Below are 16,026 nucleotides of genomic sequence, written 5' to 3' on the forward strand. Positions count from 1 at the left end.
TAGCGGTATGGAAGTAAATACGTTATCTGTAATGATCCCCCTTCCAGAGCGAAAATATGGTCCAGCAATATTGAACAGAAAACGTTGCCCTTGATTTACTTTTTTCTGTTTGTGTTTTATGGTTGTATATATTTGTAGATTACATGCATATACATTTTTAGCGTTTGCACATACCCATATTTTTATTCTGTACACTGCTAGATTCGATGTCATATGTACTCTAAATGGGCAGTTGCCACAGAAAGTTGCTAGTCTTTCATCAACAGTTAGGTAGTAGTCATTAGGACTGTAATTGTTTATGGATGCACTCACAAAGAAATAAAAAAAAACTCTCCTACTGCCCGAAGCTTGCCACTTGTATCTGCAATTCTGATGTTGCGAGTTCTTATGTCATCAAATCTCAAAACAGGTGGTACCTGTTGAAATCTGTTACGTCACAGCCGTGAAAAATGAATTTCGAAAAGTTGGGTGAGCCCCACCGTATCGGCAACCACCTTATAGATTTTTGTTAAGTGCCCTTAGCGTAGGGTGACCAAACGTCCCGGAAAACCGGGATTGTCCTGGTTTTCATCCCTGTGTTCAGGTGTCCCGAAAATTTGTTTCGGGACGCTCAAAAGTCCCGGAATTCTGTTTAAATACATTTCGTGGAACTTTCTCAAATTTTTGGGATTTCGCTATATTAAACGAAGTACAATACAAGAAATTAATATATTTTAGCTTATTTGTCTAAAACCTCCATTGTCCCATACTAGTAATCACAGTATCAGTATTCATACACTCAGGCAATAATTTACTTTGAGCGGTACTTTGGCCAACAAGTAGTAAGTTGTATTATTCTAACAGAGCTATGAATCCGTCCGATTGTCGCACCACTTACTCACACACTCATTGTCAGAACAGTGTAGTAGTTGATGTTTTGTCAGACAAACTGCAATAGTTTTTTCTCACATTAGTGGTATTATTGCTGCACTACTGTGAAACGCAATGCCGAAACGTGCCTGCAAGTTCAGTAACATTCCAAGGAATGGAATTTCATTAAGAAAGGTAGTTTTGATTACGAAGCAGAGTGTTCCGTGTGTAACTGTTTTATTAGTATAAGTCATGGTGGACGTTCCGACATAGTTGGTCACATCAGGTCAAAGAAACACATTAACAGATACAGTGCACCGAGCTGCAGTAAAACTCTACAAAATTATTTTGTGAAACATCAGTCAAGTGAAGGGACGAAAGTTCGAGCAGCCGAGCTTACACTAGCCTACCACACGGTAAAACATCACCAAACTTATAGATGTAGTGATTGTACTAATAAGCTTAACAGTATTATGTTTGAAGATTCTTTCATTGCAAAAAAGTTTAGTTCAGCAAGAACTAAAGTATCAGCCTTAGTGAAAGGAGTTATTGCTCCCCAGAGTGTAAAGGAAAGCCTTGAATACATCAAAAAGTCTTCTTTCTACGGGATATACACTGATGCCAGCAATCATAAGGCCACTAAAATATTTCCGTGTGTTGTTCAGTTTTTCGATATTAATCAGGGAATTCAGACCAAACTTTTGAAGGTGAGTTCCCTACCTAATGAAACATCTGACGAAATTTCAAGATTTTGTATGAATATTATCGAAATGTTTGATCTTGAGAAAAATAAATGTATGGCATTTTGTGGAGACAACAACAACACAAACTTTGGTGGCTTAAAAAGACAAGGCAAATGCAACGTATTTACCAAATTAAAGGCAACATTGTATGATAACATTGAAGGCATAGGGTGCCCTGCACTTGTTTTACACAGTAGCGTGCAGACATCTGCTGACAGTTTAAGCTGTAATGTTGAAACTATCGTCATGAAGGTATACTCACACTTTTACGTATATACTGTTAGAACAGAGAGGCTTAAGGAGTTCTGTGATTATGTGGGAACTGAATATATGAATGTAATGTGTCACTCGAAAACTCGCTGGTTATCACTGTTTACAGCAGCTGAAAGAGTAATCCGCCTGTTTGAACCGTTAAAAGATTTTTTCCTAAATGAAGACAAAGACCCCAAAATATTGGTTCAGTTTTTCAATAACCCTTTAAGTGAAGCCTACTTATGGTTCATTCACAGTCAGCATAGCACTTTGCAGCATGGGATAAAGGAAATTGAGGGAAGCACGAAAAGTGTAATAGAGGTAAATGATGTTTTGAAAAATACTCTGGAAACTGTTAGTAAGAGGAGAGAACAGCAGTTCTGTTCTTTTAATGTTAAATCTGTCCTTAAAAGAGCAGAAGTATCAGAAGCAGCGGAAAGGAGTTTTAGAGAAGAAGTTAACAAGTTTTATGACACTTGTGTAGAATATCTCAGCAAGTGGAGCGCCTCATATTTACTCTCATCGCCGGTGTTTGATTGGATGTTACTGAAGAGAGTGCCAAAATGGGAAAGTGTTGAAAAGACAGTTTCTTATTTGAAGAGTAAAGAGATTGAAATCGATGATTACATTCTCTGATCAGTTCGGCATACTGACAAATTTTGTTGAAGAAAGTCTTCACAAGTGGAATGATGAAGAAAAAACACCATTGGAATGTCATGAAAAGTGGGTGAGTTTTTTTAAAAGCTGTGACTGTCTTCAGCATTACTCTGAGTTGGTAATAATTGAAAGGTATTTATTTGCAATCCCAGCCCATAATGCCAATGTGGAAAGAATATTTTCGTTCGTGAATATCCAGTGGACTGATGAAAGAAACAGAATGGAGGTGGACTCTCTTGAAGCAATCCTGCAGATCCTGTACAACTACAAAATGGATTCTGCCGAGTTTTATCACTGTGTCTCAAAGATCAAAGACATGATCAAGAAGGCGGGAGGCAGTGAAAAATACCATTTTCTCCAAGGACAGTCAATTCCATCTACAAGTGTTCAGTAATATTAATGCTCATGTTAATATTAATTGATTAAAAGTTGAATGGCTGTAAAATTTTGTAAAATCGTAATACATTTCTTTATTACTGTATACGTTTATTAAATGTCATTAATTACACAGATAATCTAGATTATATCAATCTTTTGTATCCTCTTATTAGTTATAATAATCGGGCTAACAAAATGTATCAACAAAACGTTAATACTTAAAATTAAGAAACCTGGGTACATCTGGAATGAGGTGTCCATTGGCACCCGAGTAAATGCGTCCCAGTTTTCACCGAAAATAATTTGGTCACCCTACCTTAGCCTAAGAGCATTGTACGAGGGGAAGTCAAAAAGTAAAGGGACTTTTGGAATTTTTCGTCAGAGGGCTTGGTAACACCCAGGCATTGTCATCTGCAACAATTCTATACAACGTTTCATTCTATTCTCGCATTAGTCGTTGTATTGTAGCAGACTGTGAAACATGGCAACTCCATTGTTGATCTGCACCAAGGGCGAAATGAGTGCAGTGATTCACTTTTCGTTTGCGGAAGGTGTTGAACCTGCGGAAATTATTCACTGAATGCAAACGCAGTATGGGGACAACTGTTTATCGCGAAGCAAGATCTACAAATGGATAGATCGCTTCAACCAGGGGAGAACTTCTCTATGCGATGAGGAAATATCGAGCAGGCCATCTACGTCACCACTGAGGATAATTTTGAAGTCGTTTAGGGTGTGCTGGTGGACAACAGATGAATCACAGTGGACGAAATCGCCAATAATTTACATATCAGTCATGTTTGAGCGTATTCCATCTTACACGGCAGGCCAAATTTTCGAAAAGTGTGTGCAGGGTGTGTACCGAATGAATCGTCAGCGCAGCGTAAGGCGCAAAGGTTTGACGTCTCTGGCAAACATTTTACCCATTATCACCGCGAGGGAGATGGATTTTTACAGCAAATCGTTACTGTAGACGAAACCTGGGTGCAGCATCACGAACCGGAAAGTATGGCTGCGAGCATGGCTTGCAAAAACCAATCATCATCAGAACTTAAGAAATTTAAACGTCAGCCATCAGCTGGTAAGACTATGCTAACACTCTTCTGGGACATGAATGGTGTAGCCATTCATTTCACTCCAAGAGTGATGTGTCCGAACTAAAGCGAAACCTGCAATCAGATCCGAACGTTGCAAAAAACTGTGAAAAGGTGTCATATTGCAGCAAGATAACGCTCGGCCACATTTTGCCAAACAGACGGCCAAAACAATAATGAGTAAGGATTCAAATTGATGGAACACTCGACATACAGTCCATAAGTGGTTCCAAGCGATTTCCATATGCTTGGATCATTGAAGGAAGTACTCAGGGGAAGAAGATTTGCAACCGATGTAGACGTCACTTATGCAGTGCAAAACTGGTTACAGATGCAACCAAAAAACTTTTTCTGATGCAATCAAGAAACTTGTGAAAGTCGTTTAGGGTATGGTGGTGGAAAACAGAAACAGAAACTTGTGAAACGTTGGGCAAAGTGCATTGAGTTTTCTATCATGACAACAAATATTCCGTTTCTCAAAAGTCTCTTTACTTTTTGACTTCCTCTTGTATTACCAGCTTGGGGCGTGCAGTATACAACTACAGAATTGATCGCATGTTTGACTGTGTAAGAATGTTTACGTGTTTCAAACTCTAATATGCAGTATTTGCAATGTGCTTCTCTGCACTCTATACCAATCACAACCATGTGGTGTCACCTAACAAATACCTTAAAGAACAGTTGCTGCATGGTTTTTCACAACATTCTGCTGCATGTCTGTTGAGGTAATATGGATACGTACAAGTTGACTGCTGTCTTTGATGCTTTCCTGGGGAAGACAACTATCTGCCTGTAAACTGACATGGATCTGCGTCACAGGATTGATAGAAAGTAGATGGAGTAATCGATTGAGAGAGGCTGCAACAAAATGTGATTTAATGGTAAACTGATGCATTCTAGAGAGAGGGTGATGTCGTGGCAGGTTATTTTTCACACATTGAACCATTTTTTCCGTTGTTCTCTCAGGGTGTATCGGTTGTGTTTCGACTCTTATACAATTGCGTGTTCTTTGTGTGACCGGTAACTACCTGTGATCATTAACAGCAAACCTTTCCATACCACAGTTAGCAGAGAACTTCCAACGCATGTGTTATGAATAATGTACACCGAATCGATGGTAAATCTGTTTCGGCACCCTCATCTAGACGACCGAAGTATTCCATTTCCCTGCCACATCTTGGACATAAATGGTGTCTTCAGTTTCATAACTGCTATGATGCTACGGTAGTGACAGGGGTTTGTGAGATACTACAATCCCTATGTATACAAAATAGCTTGACAGAGCTTGTGGAAGAGACTTCGTTATGTTAATGGAGTTATTGCAGCGTGACGTGCAATTTCACATGTCAGACACCGCTGCTATGCATTTGTCTATTTCTTCATAATATGTCGTTCTTTCATACATTTTCCGTTGCTGACGATCATTTTATAAGACTCATGCAAGCGTAGCATAGTTTCCGAACCATAATCAGACGTGAACGGTTGGCGCTATCTACCTTGACAAAGCTATACAGTGTATGGATCTCAACCTATGTTTTTCCCTCTGGTGTATAAGGTTGTAGTTTTACCATCTGAAAGTTTCTCACCAATGCGAGTGGGATAGAAAATTTGAAGCGTGAATGTATGTCATATGTTGGAAATATATTTCCTGCAAAGGAGTATTAACAGCGTTCATTCGACGTGACTAATATATCTTAAACTACACATGTTTAACATGATAGCATGCTTAAGTGCAGAACGATGTAGCCGTAGGAGCGTGTTTATGTTCTACAATCGTTTCTCTCTTCCGAGTATCTTCTTGGTTGGTTGGCTGGTTTGGGGGAGGGGACCCAGTAGCTAGGCCATCGGTTCCATCGGATTAGGGAAGGATGGGGAAGGATGTTGGCCGTGCCCTTTCAAGGCAACCATCTCGGCATTTGCCTGGAGCCATTTAGGGAAACCACAGGAAACCTAAATCAGGATGGCCGATTTACAGATTTGTTTCCGGTATAATGAAGGTACATAATGTTATAATTACAGATACACGTAAAGAGGATTATGTCGGCTAGAGACGCATTACTAACACACATTTCGTCATGTGGTGTGTGTGTCTGTCGTTTCTAGGTTATTACTATGAGCAAACATTTTTCTAACTAGTACAACGTCAACAGCAGAATGAACATGGCTCAGATACACCAACGGGCCAAAACATGATGACCACTGCCCACCGGAAGACAGAATATCGCCTGGTGACAATGTGGACATGTGAATCAGTAAGGAAACTACTTAAATGTAGCAGAGACTGAGTTCTGGGCTGCCACGTAGCGCTGCCGAGAAGGAAGACCATCGTGTTAAGGGAATGGCTCTGGTGCATCGTTCTGCATCTGCAGCACCAATCTAAGCAGCAGTTGGCACCATAGGGACACAATGAACTCTTACAAACCGGTTACTTCAAGGACAGCTCCGAACCAGACGCCAGTAGTGGAATAAAGTTCGTTCTGGCATACTTTCTATGTCAAAATACACTCCTGGAAATTGAAATAAGAACACCGTGAATTCATTGTCCCAGGAAGGGGAAACTTTATTGACACATTCCTGGGGTCAGATACATCACATGATCACACTGACAGAACCACAGGCACATAGACACAGGCAACAGAGCATGCACAATGTCGGCACATGTACAGTGTATATCCACCTTTCGCAGCAATGCAGGCTGCTATTCTCCCATGGAGACGATCGTAGAGATGCTGGATGTAGTCCTGTGGAACGGCTTGCCATGCCATTTTCACCTGGCGCCTCAGTTGGACCAGCGTTCGTTCTGGACGTGCAGACCGCGTGAGACGACGCTTCATCCAGTCCCAAACATGCTCAATGGGGGACAGATCCGGAGATCTTGCTGGCCAGGGTAGTTGACTTACACCTTCTAGAGCACGTTGGGTGGCACGGGATACATGCTGACGTGCATTGTCCTGTTGGAACAGCAAGTTCCCTTGCCGGTCTAGGAATGGTAGAACGATGGGTTCGATGACGGTTTGGATGTACCGTGCACTATTCAGTGTCCCCTCGACGATCACCAGTGGTGTACGGCCAGTGTAGGAGATCGCTCCCCACACCATGATGCCGGGTGTTGGCCCTGTGTGCCTCGGTCGTATGCAGTCCTGATTGTGGCGCTCACCTGCACGGCGACAAACACGCATACGACCATCATTGGCACCAAGGCAGAAGCGACTCTCATCGCTGAAGACGACACGTCTCCATTCGTCCCTCCATTCACGCCTATCGCGACACCACTGGAGGCGGGCTGCACGATGTTGGGGCGTGAGCGGAAGACGGCCTAACGGTGTGCGGGACTGTAGCCCAGCTTCATGGAGACGGTTGCGAATGGTCCTCGTCGATACCCCAGGAGCAACAGTGTCCCTAATTTGCTGGGAAGTGGCGGTGCGGTCCCCTACGGCACTGCGTAGGATCCTACGGTCTTGGCGTGCATCCGTGCGTCGCTGCGGTCCGGTCCCAGGTCGACGGGCACGTGCACCTTCCGCCGACCACTGGCGACAACATCGATGTACTGTGGAGACCTCACACCCCACGTGTTGAGCAATTCGGCGGTACGTCCACCCGGCCTCCCGCATGCCCACTATACGCCCTCGCTCAAAGTCCGTCAACTGCACATACGGTTCACGTCCACGCTGTCGCGGCATGCTACCAGTGTTAAAGACTGCGATGGAGCTCCGTATGCCACGGCAAACTGGCTGACACTGACGGCGGCGGTGCACAAATGCTGCGCAGCTAGCGCCATTCGACGGCCAACACCGCGGTTCCTGGTGTGTTCGCTGTGCCGTGCGTGTGATCATTGCTTGTACAGCCCTCTCGCAGTGTCCGGAGCAAGTATGGTGGGTCTGACACACCGGTGTCAATGTGTTCTTTTTTCCATTTCCAGGAGTGTAGTTATTCAAATTAATTGAATTGATCAATTAATTACCCCCATCTGCTGATGACGTCATGGGCTCTACTCAGCCAGCGCACACGTCCTTCCCCCACCCCTATGGGAAATCCTGACCCCTCGCCTTACTCCTCCCCCATCCCTACTCCCCTCCCCCCTCCAGAAAAAAAATGGCGGGAAACTAGCTCAATCTGTGTTGAGCTGCCAGACTGGGATGATCAATATAGTATTTATTTAAACAATTTCACCCCATTTATTTATTTATTCAAACAATCATGAACAATTTCACATTGTTTATTTGCCTGTTTGAACAGTTTGAGAGAGCCAACAGCCTTGCCACAATGGTAACACCGGTTCCCGTCAGATCACCGAAGTTAAGTGCTGTCGTGCTGGGCTACCACTTGGATGGGTGACCATGCGGTCTTCCGAGCGCTGTTGGCAAGCGAGGTGCACTCAGCCCTTGTGAGGCAATCTGAGGAGCTACTTGATTGAGAAGTAGTGGCTCCGGTCTCAGAAACTGATATACGGCCAGGAGAGCGGTGTGCTGACCACATGCCCCTCCATGTCTGCATCCAGTCACGCATGTGGGCTAAGGATGTCAACTCTACAACAATTCTACAGAATTTATAGCGCGAGTGATTTGGATAAAATGTATCAAACTCCTTCCGTCTGGAGCCCCATTATGCTTAAATCACAGGTTTCTTCCTCTTCTTAATGTCTGTTATATCACCACAATACTCTCAAATCTATCAGTCTCATATCTACTATACATCACTAAGGAATGCTGAACTCATCAGCATGCAAACATCTAGAGAGATTATGTGTTTTTGTGACAGGTGAGTAAGATTGGCACAGCATCATCACAGAACGGCAATCACAGTATTGGAATGAGAAAACTGGTCTATATCACTAGCGTCGATCAGTACAAGTTTGGAACACGTGTTATACTTTTTGCGAAAGCGAAATATCGGAGTATATTGATTATATGGTACTCAGTTCATTCTGCTCCTTCATGAAACGTCGAATGTAGCTGGTGTAGCACCCCCCTATCTTTCTGGTCTGTTCCAAATTAAATCGAAGACAATGTTGCAGGGAGGATTCGTTAAAGACGGAGGAAGAGTTGCGAGATACATAGAGAGAGCCCATCTACTTTAGCCGACAGGTTCAATGAAGGGGTACCTTATTTCGAAATAGAGGGCATGGTGCTAGATCTTTGAGTCTCCGACTTCATCCTACAAATGTGAGGATACTCTGTTACTCCCATCCACATAGGGGTAGATGGCAAATCGTAATAAAATCATACCGAATTTATAACGTTTTTCAGCTAAGGAATGTAGCTTCTGCACCTTTTGTCTGCTGATGGCAGAAACAGTATTTACGTCATGTGACGTAGGCAATATGTTCACATATGCCACATAGTAATGGAGGGGGTGGTTCAAATGGTTCAAATGGCTCTGAGCACTATGAGACTTCTGAGGCCATCAGTCTCCTAGAACTTAGAACTACTTAAACCTAACTAACCTAAGGCAGGATTCGAACTTGCGACCGTAGCGGTCGCGTGGTTCCAGGCTGTAGTGCCTAGAACCGCTCGGCCACCCCGGCCGGCGGAGGGGGTGGTTTAGCATTGATACAGAAATTGAGAATTATGCTGCAATGTCACTGGCTGATAGCATCGCAATATTGGTGCCATGAAACGTTTTCTTGTCGTGGTGGTTTGGACTTTGAGCAACTGAGTAAAATGCGTTGAAGTTACGAAAATGGATGGAAAATACGTTAAACTGGTGAAATTATAACAAAACATGTGGAGGTATGAGGGTACTTAAATGCTCGCCTGGGTATATAAAAATCATTCCATTCCTCTACCAGTGATACTGACTTCTGATGGTGCATACTATCCGGGCTCTATGGTATTTAAGACCTGCAGCGTATCCTCTTGTTCCACATGTGGTTATGCACCGTAAGTCATCAGAACGAAAGACATAATGGCCAAAGATTTGGAAGTCAAGGATTTGGAAGTCTAGGTGCTACCACCTAGGAAACCCAAACATTATATACCTGGGTGCAATGTCGACCACCTATAGGAGGAATCAATGCTCTGGGTCTGTTAGAAAAACGATACACAGAGACACCTGCTACCCAGTAACTTGGAGGACGAGATTAAATGTAGAGGTCATCACCGTCGAACAGCTGTTTGGACACGACCCAAAATGCCGCAAACTGTTCTAGTTTCTATATATTGATGTTTTCCACATTATTGTCAATAAGAAACAACGGCTCTATTTTATTTCAACCATCCTACACCATGCGACATCCAACTTTCTTTGAGAGCCAGTGGATCGAAACATGTTAATCTCGGTTTAGCACCTTACCTCGAAGGCATGGTAGAAAATCAAAATGTATTGCTGTGTACACCGCTGTAGACATGGACTGCTTCGACGTGTTACAGCAAAACATTATGTTTCAAACTGGTTATGAAATGACAACACGAAAATCCTCTCCTTGTGATTGATAGTCTGTGCAATACGGTCTCCCTCCAGTACAGCGACAGAACTTTACACACTTCCGTGGAAGCGACCTCGATCACTGGCCATTTGTTCCAGTGGACCAATACATGTATATTTAACGCGATCGCCACATGTGGTCGATGTCAACACACAGACGGTATTTGTTTCCGATATATCGGAAGAGAGAGAAGCTGTAAAATCTTATTGACTTCTCTACCAGGTGACGTTAGCGAAGTTTTTATAGGTCGTAGTTTTACTCCATTGGATGGAACAAAAATGACGAGGGGAGAGAGAGAGAGAGAGAGAGAGAGAGAGAGAGAGAGAGAGAGAAAGAGAGAGAGAGAGAGACTGTGCTGTCAACAAAGACTCTCATACCATTACTCTGTCGTATTTCTAGCGTGGTAATCATAGGAACACGGTAAAGGAGATTATGTCATGTACACATAGATATTTATATATTGTCATTGGGTATCGATCAATTGTGCAGTCCGCGTATGCTCTGCACGGTTGCAAATTTCCTCCAGTAAGTTACTGTGCTACCATTCTCGTTGTGATAGCTCTTTACCTGTCAGCCTTGTAACTAATGGAACAGTGCTGTCGGAACGTGATGGGATTTCGAGTGAATTTGCAGAGGTCTGTGACTTTTCTTGGGATATCAGTTCTTCCTGCACCAGCAAACACCGACTATCGTCCAGCATCGTATGTGATACACTGAAGCGCGAAAGAAACTGGTATAGGCATGGATATTCAAATACACAGATACGTAAAAAGGCAGAATCCGGCTCTGCGGTTGGCGACGGGCCGGCCGGAGTGGCCGTGCGGTTCTAGGCGCTACAGTCTGGAGCCGAGCGGCCGCTACGGTCGCAGGTTCGAATCCTGCCTCGGGCATGGATGTGTGTGATGTCCTTAGGTTAGTTAGGTTTAAGTAGTTCTAAGTTCTAGGCGACTGATGACCTCAGAAATTAAGTCGCATAGTGCTCAGAGCCATTTGAACCATTTGGTTGGCGACGCCTATGTAAGACAACAAGTGTCTGGAGCAGCTGTTAGATCGGTTACTGCTGCTACAATAGCAGGCTATCAAGATGTAAGAGAGTTTAGGCGTGGTGTTATAGTTGGGGCACGATCGATGGGACACAGCAACTTCGAGGTAGCGATGAAGTGGGGATTTTACTGTATGACCATTTCACAAGTGTACCGTGAATATCAGGAATCCGGTAAAACATCAAATCTCTGACCGCTGCAGCCAGAAAAAGATCCTGCAAGAACGCGACCAGTGATGACTGATGAGCAGTAATGGATACTGGTAGCAGCACATTAAAAGTGTTTCAGTCGAATTGATTCTCTCCTTGACATTAATGCTACCAAGTTTGGTGCCCGTACAGAAATTAGTTTCCGTGTTATAACGTGTTCAATAGGGAAAGTTTAATTGTAACTACCCGGTATTACTATACCCTCTGCAATGTAACCTGTCATGTGATCCTTCCAGTCCACCAGCTCAGCGACTTTTCCTACCAATTTTTTATATAGTGGTCGAATATCATGTCTATGAGTGGGTAGCACACACAAAAATTCCTCCTGCAAATTGTTTAAATAGAGAACATTCCCACAATTTGTTCAAATAAACACCGGTATTATGAGCACACAAAGACATTCTAGTAATACTTGGTAGTGAGCGTGAAATCCATCTCTCAAACTGTTTAAACTCCCTCTCGCACAGGCCATGAAGGCCCACAGGTACCGCCTGGCCGCCGTGTCATCCTTAGCCCACATGCGTCACTGGATGCAGATATGGAGGGGCATGTGGTCAGCACACCGCTCTCCTGGCCGTATATCAGTTTCTGAGACCGGAGCCACTACTTCTCAATCAAGTAGCTCCTCAGATTGCCTCACAAGGGCTGAGTGCACCCCGCTTGCCAACAGCGCTCGGCAGACCACATGGTCACCCATCCAAGTGCTAGCCCAGCCCGACAGCACTTAACTTCGGTGATCTGACGGGAACCGGTGTTACCATTGTGGCAAGGCTGTTGGCTCTCTCAAACTGTTCAAACAGATAAATAAACAATGTGAAATTGTTCATGATTGTTTGAATAAATAAATAAATGTGGTGAAATTGTTTAAATAAATACTATATTGATCATCCCAGTCTGGCAGCTCAACACAGATTGAGCTAGTTTCCCGCCATTTTTTTTTCTGGAGAGGGGAGGGGAGTAGGGATGGAGGGGGAGTAAGGACAGGCGAGGGGTCAGGATTTCCCATAGGGGTGGGGGAAGGACCTGTGCGCTGGCTGAGTAGAGCCCATGACATTATCAGCAGATGGGGGTAATTAATTGATCAATTCAATTAATTTGAATAACTATTTTGACATAGAAAGTGTGCCAGAACGAACTTTATTCCACTAGTGGCGTCTGACTCGGAGCTGTCCTTGAAGTAACCGGTTTGTAACAGTTCGTTGTGTCCCTATGGTGCCAACTGCTGCTCAAACTGGTGCTGCAGATGCAGAACGATGCACCAGAGCCATTCCCTTAACACGATGGTCTTCCTTCTCGGTAGCGCTGCGTGGCAGTCCGGAACCCAGTCTCTGCTACATTTAAGTAGTTTCTTTACTGATTCACATGTCCACATTGCCACCCGGCGATATTCGGTCTTCCGGTGGGCAGTGGTCATCATGTTTTGGCCCGTTGGTGTATCTGAGCCATGTTCATTCTGCTGTTGACGTTGTACTAGTTAGAAAAATGTTTGCTCATAGTAATAACCTAGAAACGACAGACACACACACCACATGACGAAATGTGTGTTAGTAATGCGTCTCTAGCCGACATAATCCTCTTTACGTGTACCTGTAATTATAAAATTATGTACATTCATTATACCGGAAACAAATATGTAAATTAATAATGAGGTTGGAGGAACTTCTGAAGAGCTTTCTCTATTTGGGGTAGTTAAGGGTTATGTCTGAATGGACAATAAAAGAAGGAGCGTAATAATGGCCCAGGTTTATTTTGGTACTCGATACAGTTTTCTGTACGAATCTGCGAAAGTGGCCAAAGACCAAAATTTAGAATCATTGTGTACTGTCAGTTTTGATTTATGCCAATGGGACATGAACTTGAAATGGGAAAACCATTTAAAAAATTAGAGTTGTGGTCGACTCTCACTTGATGCCAATGCAACAGAATGGAATGGAACAGAATGCGACACTACTGTGAAATGGCGGTGTGTTCGTCACTTAACTTATGCCGTCCGCACATGGAATGAGAAAGAGATTGTGCACGAGGAGCTGGGCCGAATTTTGTGGCGTTAGGTAGTGGAAATTCATGCCGAGGAGCATTCCCAAGCGTGAAAGGTAGAATCAGACACGTTGTACATATGCGTTTTGGGGTGCAACGTAGCCAATAAGATGCTAGATCGCATTTACGTCACAAACGGAACTTACGAGACGCCATACTGGATTATGTCATTCGCTGCTGAAGCCCATATTTGATGATTTTTATATTATATCTTACATGCTGCGAAAATATGCTGTTTCAGAGTACCGGAATGTTGATGATCTCGTTAACAGTGCATCGTTTTCGGGATGATTTGTTGTAATAAAATGATGGGAAACGAAATTTTGGTTGTTGAAAGGTTCTCATATTTGGTGTTTTTCGTATTATAACTTGGGTGCTCTAAAACATGCGTTTCAATACACCTGTGCCTTGTAGGTATATCAAAAAAGTGCCACTTTCATAAGATTTATTATACCTAAATGTCGACTTAACTGACTATAGGAAAGTTAAGGGCACAAGAGAGAGACACTGCTGACGTCGCTCTTTATAATGGAATCAAGACTGAACAAAAATCAGTACACTTTCATAGGATTTGTCGACATAGAAAAAGCGTTTGGCCATGTAAAATAATGCAGGATGTACGAAACTCCGAGAAAAATATGGGGAATCTATAGCTAGGGCAAGACGGGTAATGCACAATATGTACAAGACCCAAGAGGGAACAGTAAGACTGGAAGTTCAAGAACAAAGTGCTCGGATTAAAAAGGGGTAGACGGGGCGAAGAAATGACAGGAATTCAAGATAGACACGAATTTGATTAAAATTCAGAGTGAAGGAATATCAATGATAAGATCAACTAATGACTTTGCTATTCTCAGTGGAAGTGAGAAAGAATTGCAGAAAATACTGAATGAAATGAGCCCTGAATATAGACATATTCATCCATCCAGGTGCAGCAGATATGAGATTAATGATAAAATTAACATCGAAATATGGGAACAGAAGTAGACAAGGTGAATGAATTCTGCTAACTTGGAAGCAAAATAACGTGATGGGTGAAGCAAGGACGACATAAAAAGCAGACTAGCTTAGGCAAAGAGGTTAATCCTGCCCAAAAGAGGTTTACTAGTAGCGATCACTGGCCTTTATTTGAGGAAGAGATGCCTGAGAACGTATGTCTGAAGCACAGCATTGTATGGTGGTGAGTCATGGACTGTCAGGGAAGGTGAGAAGGAGGTAATCGAAGTGGTTGAGATGTAGTGCTATGGAAGAAAATTGGATTCAGGAACGTTAGAAATATGTGAAACACATTGACAAGAAGAAGGGACAGGATACAACATCTGTTAAGACATCAGGAAATATATGAAGCTGTAGAGGGTTAAAACTGTAGGCGAAGACTGAGATTGGAGTATGTCCAAGGGATAACTGAAGATGTAGGGTGCAATTGCTACTCTGAGACGAAGAGGTTGGTAGAATAGATGAATTCGTGGCGGACTGCATCAAACTAGTTTGTTCATGCAAGGAGTATTTTACAAGGATCCATTAGCTTCATTCAAGGGAAACATATGTCATATAGACACACACCTGTAGTTCACAATACCAGAACAGAGAACTTGCATTCTTTTATTTCTTCACACACCAGTTACATGAAAGAGTTATAATAATCCAAGAGGATCTTCCATAGATTTTGCATACTACTTGTGTCGATTATCTAATGTCACACATGATGGAGAGCATTTGCAGGGATTCCTTGATCAGGGTATGTAGCATGTTGCCAAATGTTTTCCTGTGACTGGCGTCCCGCGTAATTCGATAATATTGCCCTTCAATGTAGCACAAGTAGTCCGAGGAGGTAGCGTCTCTGTCCTTAGTAATGTAGGTGGCTTTGTGTCTGATAATCTACGCAGCTGCATTGTCCGCAGCTCGTGGTCTCGCGGTAGCGTTCTCGCTTCCCGAGCACGGGGTCCCGGGTTCGATGCCCGACGGGGGTCAGGGATTTTTCCTGCCTCGAGATGACTGGGTGTTGTTGTGTCGTCTTTATCATCATCATTCATCGGAGGAAGGCAATGGCAAACCACCTCCACTAGGACCTTGCCTAGTAAGGCGGCGCGGGTCCCGTGTCGCTCCCCTACGCTCTGTAAAGGAGTACGAGACTCATCATCATCATCAGTTGTGTACTGAGTGCTATCATGGCGCATCAGTTCCCAAGCACTGAGATACCGTGTGTTCATCCAATCAGTGATGGCTAGTCGGCAGCTGAGAAAAATCCACATGTCCCGTACTGCTCCACAATCTGATCTGTCTGTGAGTGATTCAGCGTTCCACAATTTGTGGCAGGCAGCAGTTGTTGCACTGATGTGT

At 43.4% G+C, this 16,026-nt stretch overlaps 1 pseudogene; it reads right to left on the minus strand.

The window, feature by feature from the left end:
- Positions 1-12,310: 12,310 nt before the first annotated feature.
- Positions 12,311-12,428, minus strand: LOC126107209 (5S ribosomal RNA; annotated as a pseudogene).
- Positions 12,429-16,026: the final 3,598 nt, after the last annotated feature.

The sequence above is a fragment of the Schistocerca cancellata genome, chromosome 10, assembly GCF_023864275.1.
Source record: "Schistocerca cancellata isolate TAMUIC-IGC-003103 chromosome 10, iqSchCanc2.1, whole genome shotgun sequence".
NCBI classification, from domain to species: Eukaryota; Metazoa; Arthropoda; class Insecta; order Orthoptera; family Acrididae; genus Schistocerca; species Schistocerca cancellata.